Genomic DNA, 22,841 nt, shown 5'->3' with positions numbered 1-22,841 from the left:
AGGGCTGGTAATTCAGAAAGCTAAGTTCCATCTTGACCAAGGTGGGACTGGATAGAAAGAGCTCAAAATCCCCAAAGGAGAAAGGATATCTCCTCCCAGTCCCCCTCTTCTTCCCCACCCTCTTCATGGACAGAGATTGACCTCCAAGTTCCTCTTGTGTATATCCAACTGGTCTAGCTCCAGAGTCTCAAACTTAAATCCAACCCAAAAGTTCCCTCTGCTTTTTTTTTTTTTAAGTGTGTTTGTTTGTTTAAGTAATCTCTATGTCCAATGTAGGGCTCAAAATCACAACTCCAAGATCAAGTGTTGCATGCTCTTCTGACTGAGCTAACCAGGTGCCCTGCCCCCACTCTGTTTTTTTGACAGGCTCAGAAAGAGAATAAATTAAAACGTCATTAATTGGAAGTACCCAGGGAGTAAGCTTTCCCTCACACTTTTGTACAGAGTTGCTCTTTGCTGTGGAAAGCTCCTAGTGGCTACTGTTAAAACATGACTAGGGTCTCATTCTTTAGCAGTCCTTTTGGGAATGCTTGGACATGTTGGCTTAAATGGCAAGATGATCTCACTTGATGAAGATGAAGCACTGTCCTCCTCACAATTTATTTTGGGTATAATGCATGTTACTGTAGTGGTGAGCCAGGCTGCAGGTGCACCTGTGTGGGACATTTGCAGAAGGCAAAAAGACCTTTATGCCCCTTGTGTGTCTGAAGAAGAGAGCTCTTTACCTGCCATCACAAGTGCCTGCACCAGGCCAATAACATCCCTCATGACACAATTGTTTTTTACTGGAGTTTTATTTATTGTAAACTATGTCATACATACAGAGGAGTAAACAGAGCATATGTACAGCTACATGTATCATGATAAATTGGACAGCCACCACCAGATCCAGAAGAGTACTCAGCTCTCCAGAGGCCCTTTGTACACCCACCCCTCCACGTTCCCTTCCTCCCTTCAGAGATGGCCACCACCCTAATTTGTGGAAATCATTTTTTACTTTTCCATTCAGTGTGTCTAAACAACCCCACCACTAAACAAGCTTCTGTTTCTGAAGTTCATATAAATATTCTTTGTGACTTGTTTCATCCTTAAAATTGTTCTTGGACTAACGATGTTTTTAAGCTTGTGAATTCAGGAGTATGTGATCTTCACAAATATTAGTGGCCCTGATGTCACATGGACCAGCTTCAGCCTCCTAGCTCAGCCACTTACTTACCAACAGTGTGGCTCCTCTTTTTCTCCCTTGTAAAATTGAATAAATTATGCCTCTGGACATGACCACCTCAAGAACAGGAAGTGTACTTCATTTGTCTTTCTGTTTTCAGCAGTTCAGCGCCTGCTAGCTGATGAATCCTAAGTGAATAACAGAGTAGGGGGCCCCTGGCTGCTTTAGTTGGTAGAGCATGTGACTCTTAATCTCAGAGTGGTGAGGTCAAGTCCCATGTTGTGCTTGGAGCCTACTTAAAAATAAATAAAATAGGGATGCCTGGGTGGCTCAGTGGTTGAGCATCTGCCTTTTGCTTAGGGCATGATTCCGGAGTCCTGGGATTAAGTCCTACATCCGGCTCCCCACAGAGAGCTAGCATCTCCCTCTGCCTATATCTCTACCTCTCTCTGTGTCTCTCATGAATAAATAAATAAAATCTAAACAAACAAACAAATAAATAAAAATAAAGGAGTAAGGATGAGGTGATATGGTGAGGACCTAGTACCACCTCTAATTCATAGCAAATGTTCAACACATGGTGGGTAAACTTATTACTATTGTCATTATTGTTTTTTGCTTTTTTTTTTCTTTTAAGTAAGCTCTACACCCAACATGGGGCTTGAACTCAGACCCTGAGATCAAAGTCCCATGCTCCATCAACTGAGCCAGCCAGGCATCCCCCATTAGTGTTATTTATTTGAATATGCTATGGGAGGCAGCCTCTGAAAGGGCTGCCAGTGATCCCCAACTCCTGGTATTCTTGTACTTGTATCTTCCTTGAGTATGGCCTGGACTTACTAACTCAATTCTAACAAAACAGAATGTGGTAGAAATGATGGGATGTCACATCCAAGAGGAGGTTATAGAAAGCCATGACTTCTACTGTGGGTCCTCTTTCTCACTGCCTCTTGGGCTGCTTATCCTGGAGGAAGTCAGCTGCTATGTCATGAGGTAGTCCTGTGGAGAGGCCAAAGTGATGGGGGCCCATGGCCTGCCAAAAAACATGCATGTGAGCTCAGAAGCCTATTACCCTTCCAGTTGATCCTTCAGGTGAGATGGTGACCCCAACTACAGCTTGACAACAACCTCACACTAGACCTTCAGCCAGAGGCTCCCACCTAAGCCATGCCTGGACTCCTGATGCACAGAAACTGTAAGATAACAAATACTTGCTATTTTAAGCTTCTACATTTGGGGGCAATTTGTTATACAGCAATAGATAACTCATGCACACCCTTCTCTTGGATGAAAGGAGCACTGGCAATTTTTAGAGCATGTGACAGATGAGGAGATGCACTGCTCAGATCTCCATTTAAGGAGATCTTAAATGCCCGATGCAAGGAGTGCAGTTCACTGACAGCCTTGAGGGGCCAGACCAGTTTTCAACCTGAGATCATGGCATGCTCTCCCCAGCTGATGGGTGAGCTGAAGTAGTGGTACAAGGGTCCACCCATCTCTGCCCAATGCAGGCCCCCTTGAATGGGCAGTCTTTGCTTCAGAGCTCTATGCTGGGCTGGCAGAGATTTTGTCTGGTCTGTACTGCATCTTGCCCATCTGTGGGTGTCACTCCCCAATAAACCTCTCTCATTCTCAATCCCACTTTGGCCTCAATCCCTCTTTTACCCATTCTGTAACCAAGGGCAATACCTGCTTCATAGAAATCTGAACTTTCTGGTCAGCTCAGACCTGGGTCTGATACAAACTCCACCCCCTCCTAGCTCTGTGACTCTGGGCAAGTTACTTAACCTTTCTGAGCTTTTTCTTCTCACATGTAAAATGGATGATAGGCTGTGGACTGTGGGCTGCTGGGGTCAGTGAAGGATCTCAAGATGGCCGGGTGAAAACTTGCTCTAAAAACCATTGACTGGGTAGCTTTTGGGGAGATCATACCCTGAAACCAGAAGGCCATTGCCAACTCCCTGAAATCCTGGAATGAGATACTTACCTCCAGGTTGGCTACTCTTCCTGAGAAACCACCTGCTATTGACTGGGCTTACTGTAAGGCCAATGTGGCAAAGGCTGGCTTGGTAGATGACTTTGAGAAGAAGTTTAATGTCCTGATAACTCCTTCTTGTGCCAGAGGATAAATACACTGTCCAGGTGGATGCTGAGGAAAAAGAAGACATGAAAAGCTGTGCTGAGTTTTTGTCTCTTTCAAAGGCCAGGATTGAAGAATATAAAAAAGAGCTCGAGAAGATGAAGAACATAATTCCATTTGATCAGATGACCATTGAGCACCTGAATAAAGTCTTCCCAAAAACCAAATTAGACAATAAAAAGTATCCCTATTGGCCTCACAAGCCAATCAAAAATTTATAAACTTGAGTTGGGGAGAAAGCCCTGGCCCTTATATTATAAACTTTGGACATTAAAGATAATGATATGGAAATAAATAATAAATAAATAAATAAATAAATAAATAAATAAAATGGATGATAAATAATGTGGAGCTCAGGTGAAATATTTATAGAGTATATAACAGAATGTGGAGCACATAGTAAGTGCTAAATAAAGGATAACTATTGCATATCCACAGAACACACACCAACTAGCCACTTAACATTTTCCATAAAGTTGTATTGGAAATCAGTTCAAGATACTGTGTAGTGTATCTATATGGTAGATCCTGTTTTTTCTTTTTTAAAGATTTTATTTATTTATTTATTAAAGATACAGAGAGAGAAAGGCAGAGACACAGGCAGAGGGAGAAGCAGGCTCCATGCAGGGAGCCCAACGTGGGACTCGATCCCGGGACTCCAGGATCACACCCTGGACCAAAGGCAGCACTAAACCGCTGAGCCACCCAGGCTGCCCTCTATAGTAGATCTTTGACATTCATGAGGATTATACCCATTACCCTTATGAAAACTACCAAATGCCCCCATAGCACATATTATCACCCATAAAATGAAATAAAGTACAACTGAACATTATCCATGACATTTTAACATCCTTAATAGTTCTGTAAACAGGGAACTAAACCTTTATAAAGCTGTTAAGTTGTGCCAAAGCAATTTAGTGAATTGTTTCTCTTGTTTGCATTGGACTTCATCACATCGAAGGACTGAGTCACCTCTAAATGCCACCTTTTTAATAAACCCAGACATCTGAAATTTAACATGCCCAAACCTATTCCTCCCACAATCTGCTTCACTTTGGTAGATAATTCCAAGCCAGAAAACAGGAAGCCATCTATGGCACCTCCCTCTCTCTCATTCCCACCTTTGATCCAATAGCATGTTTTGTCTTTTTGTTTTCCCTTCAAAATGCCCTAAACCCAAGCACCTCTATCTGGCTCCATTGACGCTGCTCTGGCCTCTTTCTTCTCTTTCAAGAACCTCCTAAATGGATTCCTCTTGCATTTGGAATAAAGAGCAAAATCATTGCCAAGGCTTAGAGGCTTTGCATGAGCTGGCCTCTGCCCCTCTGCAATACTACCTCCACTCCCCAAACACGCTGGAGTGCCAACTTTGCTCCTCCTATAGGACCATCCCACAGGCACTTCCTGTGTCTGGAACTCCTCTCCACCTACTCTTTGCATTGCACACTCCTTCTCTGCCTTCAGTTCTGAATCTCCATGGCACCTACTAACCACCTTCTGAAGTAGGTTCCAGGGACGCGTGGGTGGCTCAGTGGTTGAGCATCTGCCTTTGGCTCAGGGCGTGATCCTGGAGTCTGGGATGGTGTCCTGCATCAGGCTCCCTGCATGGAGTCTGCTTCTCCCTCTGCCTATGTCTCTGCCTCTCTCTGTGTGCCTCTCATGAATAAATAAATAAAATCTAAAAAAAAAAAAAAAAGTAGGTTCCATCACCCACAGCCTCCTCCCACTGTCAACTGCAGCAGCCAGGCCATTTCCTTTGTTGCATGCATCTCAATTTGCCATGACATACTTGTTTATTTATTGAAGGCTTTCCTCAGTTCATTGCAGCTTCTTTGAGTGCATGAGTCTTCCTTATCCTTTTTGCTCAATCAGTGCTAAGCCCGGGGCTGGCCATACCATAGGTTTAGTAAACACCTTTCGAATGGATTTCCCAGCTAAGTATGCCTATTTTGTCCTTAACAGTCATTTTCCCCCAATTGCAAAAGCCATATGTTTTCATTGTATAAAAGATTATATTTAAATACAGATTTAAGAAAAGGATAAAACTGTGTCATCTCTCATTTAAATTTACAGACAACCACCATTAACCCCCAGATACATGCTTCTAGGGCAATTGTAATGCATCTTAACCACATATATAGGGACATATATGTTCCCAAGTCCTTCAGCTCTCTGTGGTCACTCTTACAACAGCCAAATAGAACATCTTGGTCCCCATGCACACCCTGAGGGAAATCAGGCCTTCCGGAGGGGCAGTAATGGGGGCTTGGCATCCTTGTTTACAAGGAGTAAAGAGTACAGATGGTAGCATTCAGTGACAGCCTCTGGGGAGGTCCCCAGAAGCAGAGGAGGAGCAGCTCACATGGACAGCAACCCAGAGCTGGTCAAGAGAGGGAAACATACGGTTCATAATAAATGTGTCTGACTTAGAGTTTCCCACCAGTTTAGATTTCCTCGTGCTTCTTGAGACAGCCTGAACCTCTGAACTAACCCAGTCCTATTTCAGCCAACCTGCTTGGCAAAGCTGAGGCTAATGGCATGTCCAGACAAACAGAGAGGAACAATTACCAACAAGTGAGGTTAACCTCAGCCAGACTTAACCAAATGTGGGAAAAGTCTGAAAAGTCTAGGAGCCCCCAGAGCCATTTAGAATGCATGTGGAGGGATGCCTCGGTGGCTCAGTGGTTGGGCACCTGCCTTCGGCTCAGGGCGTGACCCTGGGATCTGGGATTGAGTCCTGCATCAGGCACCCTGCATGGGGTCTGCTTCTCCCTCTGCCTGTGTCTCTGCCTCTCTCTCTGTGTGTGTCTCTCATGAATAAATAAATAAATATTTTTTAAAAAATAGAATGCATGTATAGTCATGCGGAGTGGGACAAGGGAGCCACTGGGCCATTTCATGATCAGACCAGATGAACAGGACGTGGCCAGACACTTTCCATGGGAGTTTATTTTCCCAACAACCCTGCAGGGCAGGGGATGTGTTTTTCACCCCTTTCACAGGGAGGTTAAGTCACGTGACCAGAGTGACCCAGCTAGAGGGGACAGAGCTGGGATTGGAACAAATCTGTTGGACTCTAGCATCTGAATTCTTTCTGTGGGTCAGAAAGATAGATAAAATGATAGCATCAAAACATGTTATTCATGGCATGGTCCTATGTTGTTAGAAAGTCATAAAATAACACCTAATATTTATCACCTTGTGCTAAAATTCATATGTACATAACTTCATTTACTCCCCCCTGATAATCCTATAAAGAGGGCACGGTTATTTGTCTTGCTTTTACGGATGAGGAGACTGAAGTGCAGAGAATCAGAATGATTTGTCCAAGGTCTAGTAAATACCTGTGCTAGAAATCGAACCCAGAGAATCTTGCTCCCAAACACACCCATTTATGGCCTGTGCTATGCTCCTCCCAACAGAACCAGAGGCCAGCAGCTTTCAGGCGCTACTTGCAATAGTTCCAAAGCGCTGTCCAGGAGGAGGGACAGGACTACCCAGATCATGGAGATGGGGAGCTCTGGGGTTTGGCAGTGCTGAATCCATATTTAGCCCGGCCACCTCACCTTGGGGCTGTCCCCTCAGCTCAGCTCCAGGCCTCCATTTTTCCACCCCTGAACACCTCTGGTTGCCATCTCCTTCCTGCCATTTTGCCAGGACTGTGATGTGAACTCACAGAGGAACGAAAGTGCCACAGCCCTGCTGGGGCTTTCCTACCTCCTGCATCCAGCACCGTTCTCTCTCTTTTTCTCACCTTATGTCAACAGACTGTGGGACTCAGCGCCTCCTTAGTTTCCAGAAAGATTGTGCTCGCCCACACACATAACAGGGAACACCATCTACTTGAATGAAGGTTGAAAGCACAGCTGGGGAAGGGGACCCACAGCCCACCACTCACAGAAAACCATTATTCTAGTTTCATTCTTCAGCACTTCTCTCCAGCCTGCCACCCAATTGTTTGGCATCCCCACCTTGGCTTTTTTCCCCACACATATCCCCTGCCGTCCAGGGTGGCAGATGGTAGCCCAGAAAGGACTTCTCTCTTCTCTGTGTCTTTGCTTTTCACTTTCCCCCTCACCCCCTGGGCTCACACAGATTCCTCTAAGAGCCTTGTCTGGCTTAGCCACTATCTTTTTTTTTTTTTTCTTTTTTTTTTTTTGACTTATTAAGTAATCTCAACACCCAATGTGGGGCTTGAATTCAGGACCCTGAGATTGAAAGTCCCACGCTCTAGCAACTGAGCCAGCCAAGTACCCCAACCACTGCATTTTCTTATATAGTACATCCTTTGCAGTCCTCCATCCAGCCCAGGTGATTTGTTAAAGGATTTGCTCCAAATAAGTGCTGTTCTCACCCCTGCTTAGAATCCTGGTTAATGCATGAGCTCCCTCTACCTCCCACTGCCTTCACTGAAATGAAGATCTCTAGAAAGAGGATGTTGGAAAAGCCTAGCCAGAGCTGTGGTGCCCATGGTGTGGAGTGGGGTGGGGTGGGGGGGTGGGGGGTAGTTCAGCTGCCTTTGCCTGTACTGGCCTTTTCTCCACTTCCTCCGTTTTTAAAGGTCATTGGCTTCAAAGGTCTTGGCAAGTGTGTCCCAAACTTTTATTTTTCCATCTGTGGGTTTCTAGCTCCTCCTAACAGCAAGAGGGATTTGTCTCTGGTGAAGGCTGCCAAAGGTAGTGGCAGGAATCTCTCAGAGAGCAATTACCTTGAAGAGCCTTCCCTGGAGAACAGGCTCTTTCTCTTCCAAATTGGAAAATTCTCACATTGTGCCAATTAGTCCAGAGGGCACTTGGAACTTTACCAGCTGAAATACGAAGGACTCTTAAAGGGAAAGTGAGCAAGGAATGAAGGCGCCCTTCCCTGTGCTGTGGCAGCAGGCAGGTGGCTTTCAGAAAGCACAGGTTAATAATGAGCCGTTATCCTGGCTGAACACACTGGAATAGAATGTTAAAACTCATCACCAATTAAAGTTAAATGCAAGGCTTACCTCTCCCTCCCCTGCTCCCCAAGAGAGTATAGATTTCATTGCCAGGTTCTCCTTTACCCTAGAGGTGAAATACCTATTCTGAAAAAGACATAATATCAGAAACCTTTTTTAAAAAAGATTTTATGTATTTATTCATGAGAGACACAGAGACAGAGGCAGAGGGAGAAGCAGGCTCCATGCAGGGAGCCCGACATGGGACTCAATCCCGGGACCCCGGGATCATGCCCTGAGCTGAAGGCAGATGCTCAACTGCTGAGCCACCCAGGCGTCCCTACCAGAAACCTTCTAAAGTCCACACATAAATAGATAATTTGACCTGCTGAAAGTTAATTATTTATCATAACAGGAGAACGGCTGAGGATGGTTGAATGTTTTCATTATATTGGCTTTGGGATGCACTGCACGATTTCTTTTTTTGTGTGTGTGCGTGTGTGTGTGTGTGTGATTTTATTTATTTATAGGAGAGAGCACATGCAAGAGACAGGGAGAGAGAGAGAACAGGGGCAGAGGGAGAGGGGACTTTGGGATCTTGGCCTGAGCCAAAGACAGACACTTAACTGACTGAGCCACCCAGGTGCCCCTGCATGATTTCTTTTGAGACAGATTTGCTACCTCTGTCAGGCTTTGCCTAAAACAACACTTAACTTTGTTTGCTTGCTTTCCCCACATGGGCAGCAACTGCCTGGAGTAGTCCAGAGGTGTGCATACTGGCAGGAGGATGGCTGGGTCAGGTTAACACGTTGCCAGTGCAAAATCACACGCTGCATAGCCTCTCTTCCGGCTCACTTGAGAGTTGACTGCGCACAAACCTAGCTTCAGTCCATAGCGAGTTAGGTGGGAAGAGGGAATCTTGCAGAAACTGGCCAGAGCCATCATTCTTGGTTTGGTAGAGGGGACAACATGCAGGGAGTTTGGAAAAGAGAGTGAGCTCTGCACACCAGAGGACATCAAATTAAGCTAACTTGATGCTACTATTTAATTCTGGAGAGAATCATCTGAGTGAAGCTCTTTGCTTTTGAGTCTGACCCTGATTTTCACTGCTGACCAATTCGAACTTTGGCAGGAAGGAGTAAGCACTAGGATTCCTCTAAACATCACAGCAATATATTGCACCTCCCTTCACCACACCCACAAATAACTTTTTAAAAAAGTAATCTCTACACCCAACATGAGGCTCAAACTCACAACACCGAGATATGAAGAGTTGGATGCTTTACTGATTGAGCCAGCTAGGTGCCCAGTAACCATCTTTTTTTATTCGAGGAACAACAAACAAAAAAACCCTGATTCCCCAATCCTAATGTATTTAATTTTATTTTTTTTATTTTAAAAAATATTTTATTTATTTATTCATGAGAGACACAGAGAGAGGCAGAGACACAGGCAGAGGGAGGAGAAGCAGGCTCCATGCAGAGCCCAATGCGGGACTCCATCTCAGAACTCCAGAATCATGTCCTGAGCTGAAGGCAGACGCTCAACCGCTGAGCCACCCAGGTGTCCCAGTCCTAATATTTTAGATCTGACTCCCAAAGTGTGTTTTCAGCAGACTTGATTTACTGTAACCGAAGTACATTCTAGCATAACCTTATTTGAACTTGGCATTTTGCTTTTTAGATTGGCATTGTTGTTTTAAAATATTTTGTCAGTGGTTTTCCTTTTCCCAGCCCAGATGAAAACATGATTTGACTTGAGCTTTTTAGCAAATTAAAACAGGTTATTCTTCTAGGAGCAGAGTTAAATGTGTTCCCAGAAAGATGCCAAATGCCACTTTATTTTTGGTTGCAGTTCTCTCAAGAGGGCCTTTTAATAGTTCTTGGAGTGGGGATGGTAATCTCTGGAAACAAGATAAACTGGGAGAAGATTACCCTGTCCCAAGTCCTTTCTTTTCCCTTATATTCAAGGCAACTATATTAGAAATTGGACGTCGTGAATCTCACAGTTTAACTTGGAATTACCTGCTTGCTGACACTAGATTTTGTGTTGGGACCAGGAATACTTTAAGAAGCTAAACCTAATGATATGGTCTGAAAATACATTTGAAATGCTTCCCATGGCAATAATTCCCAATGTCTCTGGGCTTATGAAATGGAGTGTAGCAATGCCACTCCTAGTTTCTAAAACCACACTGTATTAGAATTAGGTTTAGCAGATGGCTCAGCGGTTGAGCATCTATCTGCCTTCGGCTCACGGTGTGATCTTGGGTCCTGGGATCAAGTCCCACATCGTTCCCTGCAGGGACCCTGCTTCTCCCTCTGCCTCTGTCTCTGCCTCTCTCTGTGTGTCTCTCATGAATAAATAAATAAAATCTTAAAAAAAAAAAAAAGAATTAGGTTTGGCCATATGTGGTAGGAAACCCAAACTACCAAGGGCTTAAAATAGAACTTTCTTTCTTTCCCATGAAGAGAGGGAAGTGGTGGAAAAGTGGAATGGTGGCTCTGTACTTCAGAGTCCTCAGAGACCCTGGTTTCTTCCAGCTTTTCTCCCAACTATGCCTGTGCTTTGGTCCTTATGCTCATTACCCCAAAAGCTGTCATGCACTTTCTAGCCACTAAAATGAAAAAAGGGGGGAAAGAGGGCAAAAAAGACCTAATGGGAAAGGTTTTGAGCCATCAACAGGGGAATATTTCTGCTTCTATTTCATTGGCCAAACCTTGGTCACATGGTTGTGCTGCGCTACAAGGGAGGCTGGCAAATGTAGTTCTTTTTTCTAGACAGCAGTGTACCCAGTTAAAAATCCTATTTCTTTGTCATATACTCTAGGGCTTATATTCTTAAAATTCATCAGTGTTTATCAATTTATCTTGAAAAAATTAGAATGGCTCTTGAGATTATTATAGAACAATACAAGATGGTGTAAAATCAGTATTAGAGGGATGCCTGGGTGGCTCAGTGGTTGAGTATCTGCCTTTGGCTCAGGTTGTGACCCCAGGATTGAGTCCCACATCGGGCTCCCTGCATGGAGCCTGCTTCTCCCTCTGCCTATGTCTCTGCCTCTCTCTCTGTGTGTGTCTTTCATGAATGAATAGATAAAATCTTAAAAAAAAAAAAAAAGAAAGAAGAAAGAAAGAAAGAAAGAAAGAAAGAAAGAAAGAAAGAAAGAAAGAAAGAAAGAAAGAAAGAAATGCCCCACTTGGGCACCTGGGTGGCTTAGTCGGTTGAGTGTCTGCCTTTGGCTTGGGTCATGATCCCAGGGTCCTGGGATCAAGCCCTGTACTGGGCTCCCTGCTTAGCGGGGGAGCCTGCTTTTCCTCCCTCTGCCACTCTCTGCTGTGCTCTCTCACTCTCTCTGTCAAATAAATAAAATCTTTAAAAAAAAGAAAGAAATGCCCCACTCTATAATATTCATATTATTTGACCAGTAATTTTGCTTTTGGTAGTTCATAGTAATTAAATACTTCTAAATACAGAAAAAGTTTTAAACAAAACCATTATTAATCACATGGTTATTTATAACTGCACACACACACACACACACACACAAACAAAATGGAATTAGAATACCAAAATGTGAGGGAATGGGCACATCAACTATGGAATATGTTCTTAATGAACTACTATACCTCTGTTAAAAATTAGGTTTACAGGGCAGCCCCGGTGGCTCAGTGGTTTAGCACCGCCTTCAGCCCAGGGCATGATCCTGGAGACCCAGGATTGAGTCCCACGTCAGGTTCCATGCAGGGAGCAGATGCAGGACTTGATCCCAGGACTCCAGGATCTCGCCCTGGGCTAAAGGCAGGGAGGCACTCAACCCCTGAGCCACCCAGGCATCCCAGCATCATTGTTAACACCACTTGTAATGGGAAGTCACCGTTCCAACTTGCCAGCATCAAGGGAAATCCTCTGCTGGAGAAGTCCTGGGGTCTCAAGGGTGTTAGACCTCCACTACATCTGCTCCTTGGCAATTAGAGTGATGTCCTGTGACCCATGCACACTGATCAAATAAAATAAAGCACGGGATATACTTTAAAAATAATCCATTGGGGGGTGCCTAGGAAGGGGCACAGTCAGTTAAGCATCCAACTTTTGACTTCAGCTCAGGTCATGATCTCAGCATCAAGTATTGAGCTCCATGCTCGGCATGGAGCCTGCTTAAGATTCTCTCTCCCTCTGCCCTTCTCACCCCAATCGTGTGCTCTCTCTAGCTCTCTCTCAAAAAATAAACAATAATAATCCATTTTGGAGAGGGTGGTGGAATGTAGAATAGGTAAAAAAAGTTTGCCCATGAGTTGATCATTGTCCAAACAGAGTGATGGGAACATGGTGGCTCATTATACTATCATCTCTACTATCGTATTTGCTTGAAATTTTCCATAATATAATTTTGTAAAAAATAGTACCTAGGATTTACTCCAGTTTCTGAAACTGGCTGGCTAGGCAAAGCCAACAGTTCATTTAATTAAGCATTAACAGCTTTGAACAAAGCAGTGAAATTTAAGGCAGGAGGCAAATATGAATTAGGTACCACTTGTATCATTTAGGGCTGTTTCAGTTGCAAGTGAAGGAAAATATAATTCAAAATGGTTTAAGGAATTCATTGGATTCCACAGGAAAAAGTTGGAGAATACTTCTCCCTTCAAATATTATTTGATACAGGGTTCAAATATATCATTACGTTGGGACTCTATTGCTCTCCATTTCTTGGCTCTGCCTTATGCCAAATTAGCCTCCTCTTCAGGTTTCCTGAGGTGTCTCTTGAGGGTCACATCTGTCCTGGTTCAACCCCGGCAGAAAAAAGGTTGTGGCTGCTGTTGGTGTCCAGGAGGGTCCTCCCACCCATGCACACATGCACACACTGTATCGTACATTTCTGCATCCCACCATCATCCGACATGGTTCCTGCACATGGAAGGGGTTCAACAAATGCTTCTGAATACCTCTATAAATGGAAAATGTTGTGCCAGTGTACCATCACGGGATGAGCCAGCCAGACTCAGAGGAGGAACTCAGTACCACCCCAGAGGGAACGGCCTTCCATTAGGCCCATCTGATGACTAATGTTTATTAATTCTGTGGAGGATAACACCATTTGCAGGCTTCTCGAGGGATTAGCCTTTACCAAAACAAAAACAAAAACTAAAACTAAAACACCTTCCTCTTCTGTGGAATGATTAACAATGATAGCAGCTGATGCTCACTGAGGGTTTACTGTATGCCCTTCACACTTAACCATCACAATAACCTTACAATATACCTTTTCATTCTTTTTTAAAAATATATTTCTTTAGGTAATCTCTATACCCAACGTGGAGCTCAAATTTACAACCCCAAGGTCAAGAGTCTCATGCTCTATAGACTGAGCTAGCTTGGCATCCCGGTTATTATTATTATTATCCCTATTTTACAGAAGAGGAGGTTGAGACACAGATCACCTGGGTAGCAGTGACCTGAGCCAGGACTGAATCCAGGTAATTTGTCTATGAGATGATTCTTTTAACCTCTCTGCTTCCTGGTCTTGGAGACGCTTACTTCCAAGCACTCCTTGCTCAACACTGATTTCAGGTTTCTTCCTACTTCTCCAAGTTCTCTTGTAAGTCTGCCTCCTCTGTCAGGTTGTTACATGTTTCAAGTTCCCATAGGATTCTCACTAGGCCTCCCTCTCTCCTCACAGTCTAGACTCTCCCTGGGCAATTCCAAAAAGGCCCCCTGGGTTCAGCAGTCATCAGTAGCAGGGTAGCATTTGCCTACATGCAACAGAAAAAGTCATTATACTATAACTTAACCAAAGAGGGGCTTATTTTTCTAGTAAGACTACCTGATCTGGGACTGGCACAGTAGCTCTACAATGTCATCATTGTCCCTCTCCTGTTCTTCTCCACCATCCTCACACGTAGCTTGCACTTGCATGCTCTTTTTTGCCTTAAGAAAGATGGATGCTCTGCCTCTAGCAAGTTTATATTTGGGGCAGATGGGGAAAAGACAAAACTGCACTCAAGTCTCATCTATCCCTTTGTATAAAGTATGCTGGTAAACTATCCACCTACTTCTCCTTCCCTCCCATTGGGCAAAGCTGGCCATTCCTAGCAGCCAGGGAGTCAGAGAAGGTATCTTCAATGAGGCACACTTCACTCTGAACAAATTTGAGACTGACAGAATGAAGAGAATTTACATATATGCAGTGGAATATTATTCAGCCATAAGAAAGAAGGAAATCCAGCCATTTACAACATGGATGGACCTTGAGAGTACCATGCTAAGTGAGCTAGTAAGTCAGACAGGGAAAGGGAAATACCATATGAAATCAGTTACATGTGGAATTTTAAGAACTCATAAAACTCATAAAACCAGAGAGTAGAATGGTGGTTACCGGGGACTGGGAGATGGGAGAACTGGGGAGATGTTTAAGGTTACAAACTTGCAACTAGTAAATAAGTTCTGGAGATTGAATACACAGTATAGTGATAATAGTCAACCATACTATAAGCTTCAAAGTTGCTAAGAGATTAGATCTTAATCGTTTTCCCCATGAAAAAGAAATGATAATTATGTGACATGAAAGAGCTGTTAGCTAATGTACTCTAGTCATCATATTGCAATGTATTGCAATGTAGCAAGCCAATATGTTGCACACCTTAAACTTACACATTGTTATATCCACTACATCTCAATTAGAAAATGAGAATTAATATTGGACAGGCAACCAATGCACCATTTATACACCACTGATCCCAAATTTACCATTCTATTTCAGACCTCTGCAGAAACTCAAGATGAGTTGAGTTCCCTATTGCCAGAGTTTTACTAACCTCAATCTCTATCCTTGGATCTATCCTCATCACTTTAATTAGGCTCCACTTTTGTAGATCTTTGATACCATCTGTGTGTAAGGCACACATTCTCCACCCTTTCCTTGCAGGGCCTTTTTTTCTCAAATACCTTTTCTTTTATATTGCAAATCAAAAGCTATGGTTCCTAATTTTTTTAAAGTAATCTCTACACCCCTACATGACCCCAAGATCAAGAGTTGCATGCTCTACCAAGAGCCAACCAGGTGCCTCTATTTGCATTGTTCTAATAGCGCCAGGCCTCCCTCCCTCCCTTCCTTCCTTCCTTCCTTCCTTCCTTCCTTCCTTCCTTCCTTCCTTCCAAGTAGACTCCATGCCCATTGTAGGGCTTGAACTCACAACCCAGAGATTGAGAGTTGCATACTCCTTGGACTGAGCCTGCCAGGTGCCCCTCTCCAGGCATTTTAGATGTCCCCGGATAATTTGGTGAAGGGCCATACACTCAGTAAGACAGAGAAAAAAATCACAAGTATTAGCATTTCAAAATATTATCTTGTTGTAGATAAAGAATGCTTGTGGCAGTAAATGTAAAGAGAGGCTAACATAAACATAAAGATGAATGACATCAACCATTACAAATCAATTTCATGGGGCAGCCCCGGTGGCCCAGTGGTTTAGCTCCTGCTTAAGCCCAGGGCGTGATCCTGGAGGCCCGGGATCAATCCCACGTCAGGCTCCCTGCATGGAGCCTGCTTCTCCCTCTGCCTGTGTCTCTGGGTCTCTCTCTCTCTCTCTCTCTCTCTCTCTCTGTCATGAATAAATAAATAAATAAAATCTTTTAAAAAAAATCAATTTCATGGAATTAACTCTGAGTCCAGAAAATGGGAACTATAAAATTTACATAAGTACCTGGAAAGATATTGTGGTTATTATTTTATTTACTATTACTGGTTTATTAGAAAGGATGTAACTCAGGAACAGCCAAATGGAAGGAATACATAGGGTGGGGTATGGGGGCAGGGTGAGGTGCACGGAGCTTCCATATCCTCTGTGTATGTCACCTGTTCAGCACGTTGATTTCTTCACCAGTCTGGAAGCTCCAATCACTGGAAAGTTTTCTATGCAATACTATTCAATTCTGCCCACTAAACAGGCATAAAATAGAAATTCATGACGTTTAAAAACATATCAAAATTAAATTTCCTTAGGGATCAAAACTAGAAGAGCTTATACTTAATCTTTCTAAACTGATTTCCTCATAAATAGGATGATTTTTTTAAGATGTCCATTTCATGAGGTCAGTGTAAAGAATAAATAAGACAAATGAGGCATGTATGAATGCCCAGCATTTCATACACAGCAGGTGCTCAGTAAATGATAGTTGTTCACATGGTATAGTAGTCAGAAATGCAAATTTTAAGATGATAAGGTAGGAAAGGCACATTTTTTTTTCAAAAATTATTTCAAGGTCACACATTTTTAAGAAAAAAGGATCTTATGAAAACTTGTTTCACTTAATGAAACCAAAGTGTCTGCTGATGACCTGATCAGAATCCTATGTATCTCCAAGACCAGACATATTAAACTCCTCATCAAGACCCTGAGGTAATGAAACAGTGCAACCCAAGTTTGGTTCCCAGTTAGATTTGGAATATTGTTGGAGTCCGGAGCCAACAGCCAGGAAAGAATTCTTGAGATGTCTTTGGTACAAAAAGGTGGTTTTATTAAAGCATGGGGATAGAACTCGTGGGCAGAAAGGAGCTGCTGCTTTAGGATTTTGAGGAGCAACTGATTATATACTTTGGGGCTGTGGGATGTAAAGACAAAGGGAAGTTCCAAAAGGATGTTCATATGGTAAAGAAGACTATTACAAGGTACTGGAGGCCTGGCTCTTGTCAAGCTAAGGTTGTTTTCCCCTCTAGCAAAGTATTAACATTAAAAGGGTTGAGAGTTTCCTGGAGGAACTTTATACTCTGCCTGCCTCAAGTATTTGTCAACTGGCTACAGGTTATAAGGACATTTAATTTTATCTACATTTCCTTCTGCCTTTGTTTCCCACATCAGGTCATGCTACAGGTCAACCAGACAGAGCTCTCCAGATCATTCAAAGAAGGAGCACCTGGCAGGAGTCCACGAAAGGTCTCAGAGTGTGGTGAGAGATGGGTGAAAGGGGAGATAGACTTTCTTGTAAAGGCAGCCTTCTCCATTTCTTAGGTAGGCTCTATGCTTCCAACATGATGCCCACAATTTCAGTTCAGCTAATATTTATCAAGTCCTCTTTACCTGTCAGGATGTGGGCCAGGTGCTTGGGATATAGAGATGAGTCAGACACTTTTCTGTTCCCTTGAAGAGCTCTATTGCCTGGTAGAGGAAAAAGATAATGGTGATTCCAGGGACAGTCCTACATCAGAAGCTTTACCAGATGACAGAGAGTCTTATTAATCTGGGGACAACGTGGAGGTGAAGTCAGAGAGGGCTCGTCCAGGTAGTTGAAGTCCTCTAAGATATAAGACAAATCCATTTTGCAGCAAAGAAGGCTTTGGTACACTCAACCTACAACCTGCTTGATAATCAATACCACTGCATGGATATGGACTTCCATAAAGTCCAACCTCACAACAGGCAGCTCTAAGTCACAGCACAGTTCCTTGTGAGAAATGCCCTTCTTGCAGTCACTGAAGACACTACTCCCAAAGATCCGACTATGGCAAACCTCATCTGCCAAAACACTTGGAAAAAGGGCGGCACAAATAAGGAGGCCAAGTTTCTGAAAGGAGGAAATGTGGCAAATTTTCATAAACAGATGAGACAAAAAGTGGGTGTCATCATTAAGTGTTGAAATCCCACCAAAGTAAATGAGGTAGGTAGGAGCCTGCAACAGAGCAAACTCCAATGAGCCAAGAATGAAGCTCGAGGGCCACACTTCCCAATCTGGAAGAGGTCCATCGTGTCCTTCCTCCGTCCTCACCCCGGAATGCCAGCCAGCCAGCCAGCCATCTAATGAACACTGAACACCCTCCCTGCACCAGGGACATGAGGACATCATCACAAGGAGCCTGAGGGTTAGAGTATGGGTAGGGTGCTAGGAGGGGAACTCTCAACCTCATGTGGGGGATCAGAGAAGGCTTCTGGGAGGGGGTCTTGTTTATGCCAAGACCTGAAAGGTAAGTAAGGAAGTAGCCAGGTGGGGAGAAGCAGGACATATCTCATCGAGAAGGGCACGTGACCAGTCCAGGGCTGGCTGTTGGAGTAGGGAGGAGAAATGCCTCTTCCTTATTTCTGGTTTTAAGTCTTCCCTAAAGACTCTTGGCCTCTGGCCCTTAATCCTCCACAGTGAGGAAGGGTGAGTTATTTGGTGGGTATCTGTTTTGTGTTAGTCTCAGCCTATAGACAGTAATGTGATAGCACCAGCCAGGAATGCCTGGGAGCACTCACCTGGGCCCCTACTACTGCTGTGCGCCTCCCCTCCTCCCACTGGAGTCAACCCGGAGGCTGGACTGCAAGATGCACATCCCAATAAGCTTCAGGGAACTTGAACAAAACGAGGTTTATTACTCACAAGCCCCAGAGGGGGCATGACAGCCTGAAGGCCACACCCTGAGATCAAGGATAGAGAGCAGCAGACCTGGGACTCTGCCTTTTCTGAGTTGAGTGTGGGGACCTAGGTTTCACGAGTTCACTCTTTATCGGTGAATTTAAAACATAAGAGCGGGTAAACAAGTTCTGGAGATCTAATGCACTGCATAGCAATTACAATCAATTGTACTATAAAGTTCAAAGTTGCTAAGAAACTAGATCGTGACTGTTTTCATCACACACTCAAAAAATTCTGTGACATGACAGAGGTGCTGGGTCCCGTTGTGCTGTAAGCATGCTACAATACGTAAGTGTAGCAAGTCAACAGCATCCTATGCCTAAGACTTACACCGTGTTGTGTATCCATTATATCTCCATGAGAAAAAGAAAAAGAATAACTTTAAAAATAAAACATAAGAGCAGAATTAGAGCCCAGGAAGGGAAAGGCAGGGACACTCACGTGGCCAGTTATATAGGTCACCCCGGGCTCTCTAAAAGGGGAACTTCATGGATGGGGCAGCCTGGCTCTCTATCTATGTGTGTAGCTGGCAGTGTGTTTATTGGACATGAACGATTTTAAGATGGATGCCTTGGCAATCAAAGGCTTAGTTAATGGCAGGCACTTGTGTCAATGATCTAAAAAGCTAATTGTCAGGCTCTGGCACTACAGTATCATTCAAGTTTGGTGCAAGAAAGAAAAAGCTCTCTAGATGCTTTGGGTAGGAAAGGATTTACCAGGTTTCTGTGCTTACATCATTGGAAAGACTGAGAGGAGGGGAAGAATTGGCTCTAGGATAAGGCCTCCAGGGTCACTCCAAGAAGCCAGGAGAAATGGCCCATGAGTGGGGCTACTACCTTTAAGCCCTCCACTGGACTATTGCCTGAACACAGACCTCCATAGTTGCCAGTCAGAGGCCTGGAGACCTTAGTCAAGAAACTGCCACAAGAGCCTGTTGATATGTTCCAAGAATGAGTGCTGGATGGCTGCTGCAGAACAATCTCATGTTTCTACACCCCAACCTGTTGGCAACAACAACAAAAATAAAAAAAGGGCCACCATCAAATTTGCACCTATTTCCAACTAGACCCCTAGCTACAAAGGAGTCTGTGACTACATTTTTAGCCTTCTGACCTCTGCAGTCAGGAAGGTGCCTTTGAGGGTGGGCTGGAGGTTGGAGAACTGAGCCACAGTACTCATCATCACAGTGGGGCACCGACATTGGTCAGCATTTCTTGACTGGGTAGATCCAATCTAGCATAGGCGCTGGATCTCAGGATTTGGTTTTTCCTTTTTCTCTCTCTACTGGGATAAGTGAGAGGCAGTGTCTGGCTTCCACGGGCCACCTTTCCCTTTGTGGGCTGGTCCAAGGTCAAGATTGGGGACTGGGAGTTAGCAGGTGGATTTTGACTCAAACACTGAGCTATGTCCTCCAATCTATTTTGGTTTTCTTATCTGCTGACTTTTTTGTTTTGGGGTTTGTTTGTTTTTGAATTGTTTCTTGGGAACCCCAGGTGGCTCAGTGGTTTACCGCCGCCTTCAGCCCAGGGCGTGATCCTGGAGACCCGGGATCGAGTCCCACATTGGGCTCCCTCCATGGAGCCTGCTTCTCCCTCTGCCTGTCTCTCTCTCTCTCTCTCTCTCTCTCTGTGTGTGTCCCTCCATGAATAAATAATTTTTTAAAATTTTTATTTATTTATGATAGTCACAGAGAGAGAGAAAGAGAGAGAGAGAGAGAGAGAGAGAGAGAGAGAGGCAGAGACACAGGCAGAGGGAGAAGCAGGCTCCATGCACCGGGAGCCCGATGTGGGATTCGATCCCGGGTCTCCAGGATCGCACCCTGGGCCAAAGGCAGGCGCCAAACCACTGCACCACCCAGGGATCCCTTTTTAAAAAAAATTTTTTTTTTAAATTTACCTCCATGAATAAATAAATAAAATCTTAAAAAAAATTGTTTCTGAGTGTGGGTAGGGAAAAATACAATGTATGTAGGATCCTCCCAAAAACCCATCTTCTAATATGCTGCAGTGCAAAGAACTAGGGATAGAGAGACACCAAATGAGGCTGAAGAGAATGATTCTATTAGGTCTTCTGGGTCTACTAAGGATTGTGGATTTGAACATAAGGCCACAAGAGAGCCATTAGAGAAGCATATTTGAAGGGATAGGCCTAAAGTAAAAAGGCATTAAGTGGACAAAACAGCAAAATGAGGAGAAACCCATTGCAGGAAGGTACGATGAGCTGGTTCCCTTGTTCTGCCCCTTGTGGGCTGTGTGACCTCTGGGTCTCAGTTTCTTCATCTGTAAATTGGGCATAATTAAATCTTTATCTCAGGAGAACAAGAAGGGAAAACTGCCTAGGATGGTGCTTGCCAGAAAAGGGTTGAATCTGAATCCAACTTTGTAATCACTAATGAGGCAAGTTCACAAAATGAATTTGGACGAAAACAAAGTAACCTAAAGCACCCTCTCTCTGAAACCAAACCCCAAACAATGAGTTTGCCTGAGAGCATTTGAAACTTTGTATGGTGGTTACACACTTACATTCCCAATCTTCCACCCATAGCTGTGGGAACGCAGCCAAGTTATGTGATCTTTCCAAGCCTAGGTTTTCTTTAGTGCTTTAAAATGGCAACAAATAGGGGCAGCCCTGGTGGCTCGGTTTAGCGCCGCCTTCGGCCCAGGGCGTGATCCTGGAGACCCAGGATCGAGTCACACGTCAGGCTCCCGGCATGGAGCCTGCTTCTCCCTCTGCCTGTGTCTCTCTCTCTCTCTCTCTCTCTCTCTCTCTGTCTCTCATGAATAAATAAATAAAATCTTATTTAAAAAAATGGCAACAAATGATTGTACTTCACTGCAGAAGCCTGGGGGAATCAGATGTGAAAATCCATGCAGAGCGTCTAGCACAGAATAAATGTTCCAAGGCTATGATACAGTGTAGATGTTACATGTTGTTCATCTGGACCAAACTGTCAGAGGAGGAGCAGGTTTGAGACACAACTCCCCCCTGCAAGGCAGGAATGCAGTGTGGTGCAAAGTGAGTGGATGCCAATTCTTAAGGGTCGCACCACTGCTCCTCCCACGTGGCAGGCAGGCATCAGGAGGGATCTAACACATTTTGGTGAGCTCGTTCTTCCACCATAGCAGTGTGGGGAGTGAGGAGAGCCCAAAAGACCACACGTCACCATGCTTTCTCCACCGACCCTATTCCTGACAGAAAGGGATCTGAGGTGAATAAAGATAGAAGCAAGTATGAGAAAACAGTGTCAACCCACCATGGTAGCTGGCTTCTAAAGGATTCCCGATGACGGTCCGGCTCCTGGTACTCAGGCCGTCCTGTAATCCTCTCTGCTCCTGTGTGGGCTGGACCTGTTGACTTGCTCCTAAAGAACAACAGGCCAAAGCGATGAAGTAGCATTTCCGAGATCACTTATTAAAGATGGTGACCTTGATCTTGCTGCACTGACTCCTCTCTTGCTTGCACTGATGAAGCAAGCTGTCACACTGAGCTGCCCTCGGGAGAGGCTTACAGGGCAAGTAACGGAAAGGCCCTCAGAACAACAGCCTGTGAGGAACAGAATCTTGCCGACGACCTCATGAGTGAGCTTGGAAGCAGGTCCCACTGGAGTCTTGAGGCAACTATAGCCCCGGCCAACCCTGTGATGGCAGCCTAGTGAGAGACTCTTAAGTACAGGACCCAGCTAAGCCACACCCAGGTTCTTTTTGTTCTTTTTTTAAAGATCTTATTTATTTTTTTATTCATGAGAGACATACAGAGAGAAGCAGAGACATAGGCAGAGGAAGAAGCAGGCTCCCCACAGGGAGCCTGAGTGGGACTTGATCCCAGGACCCTGAGATCACGACCTAAGCCACCCAGGCACCCCATACCCAGGTTCTTGACCTACACAAACTATTGGATAATAAATGTTTTAAGTCGCAGTTTATAAGTAATTTATTATGCAGCAATAGATAATTAATCTGCCCAGCAAATAAGAAGTCCCTAGGTCTCTCTTGACTTTGCTTCTTACCAAAGTGGTTGGTTGTCCATCCTGAAGCAGAAAACACAATGAATACAGGGAATACGTTCCCAATAATTACTGCCCAATCTGCCAGCACTCCCTCCCTCAGGCAGCGGAAAGACTAAATGGACCATATAGAACCACAACATCCAATCTTCCTAAATAAGAACTAAGTAAGTGAACGATCTAAGAAATAGCCAGATGAACTGGATGGGGAATTAGAGGATTC

At 44.2% G+C, this 22,841-nt stretch overlaps 1 long non-coding RNA gene across 1 annotated transcript; it reads right to left on the bottom strand.

The window, feature by feature from the left end:
• Positions 1–701: 701 nt before the first annotated feature.
• LOC112655349 (uncharacterized) lies at positions 702–22,299 on the bottom strand. The gene is made up of 3 exons (XR_003133638.3): positions 21,869–22,299; positions 17,304–17,381; positions 702–3,314 (listed from the first exon to the last, which is right to left on the bottom strand). It is a non-coding gene; the product is annotated as an uncharacterized LOC112655349 (long non-coding RNA).
• Positions 22,300–22,841: the final 542 nt, after the last annotated feature.

This window comes from Canis lupus, chromosome 9, assembly GCF_003254725.2.
Source record: "Canis lupus dingo isolate Sandy chromosome 9, ASM325472v2, whole genome shotgun sequence".
NCBI lineage: Eukaryota > Metazoa > Chordata > Mammalia > Carnivora > Canidae > Canis > Canis lupus.
The sequence above is the reverse complement of the archived record's forward strand: the minus strand, read 5'-3'. Positions and strand labels throughout refer to the sequence as shown.